At 44.4% G+C, this 342-nt stretch overlaps 1 non-coding gene across 1 annotated transcript; it reads right to left on the reverse strand.

The window, feature by feature from the left end:
• Window positions 1-118: 118 nt before the first annotated feature.
• On the reverse strand, window positions 119-192 carry trnat-agu. Its single transcript has one exon. It is a non-coding gene; the product is annotated as a tRNA-Thr (tRNA).
• Between the last annotated feature and the right edge of the window lie 150 nt (window positions 193-342).

Consider the following 342-nt stretch of genomic DNA (forward strand, 5'->3'; position numbering starts at 1 on the left):
AGGATTGCCACATTCTACTCGGTCACTCGTGTTTTTCTTGAAGCTGCGTAGAACGCGCATGAGGTTATTCTGGTTTTTGTCCTTGGGAAGTGGCGTATTGCTATTAAAAACTCCACTTAGGCACCGCTGGGATTTGAACCCAGGATCTCCTGTTTACTAGACAGGCACTTTGACCAACTAAGCCACGGCGCCACACGCTTTGCGTATTTGAAAGCCTTTCATGTGAATGTTTCAATGAAATCAAATGGGCTTGTTAACGTCTTGCAATCGTTTTTCAGTAAAATCAAATCAAAGAAAAACAGGCCTCTGGAGCCACGAAAGGAGAAATGGATGAACTGGGAC

The sequence above is a fragment of the Micropterus dolomieu genome, unplaced genomic scaffold, assembly GCF_021292245.1.
Source record: "Micropterus dolomieu isolate WLL.071019.BEF.003 ecotype Adirondacks unplaced genomic scaffold, ASM2129224v1 contig_7418, whole genome shotgun sequence".
In the NCBI taxonomy this organism is placed as follows: Eukaryota; Metazoa; Chordata; class Actinopteri; order Centrarchiformes; family Centrarchidae; genus Micropterus; species Micropterus dolomieu.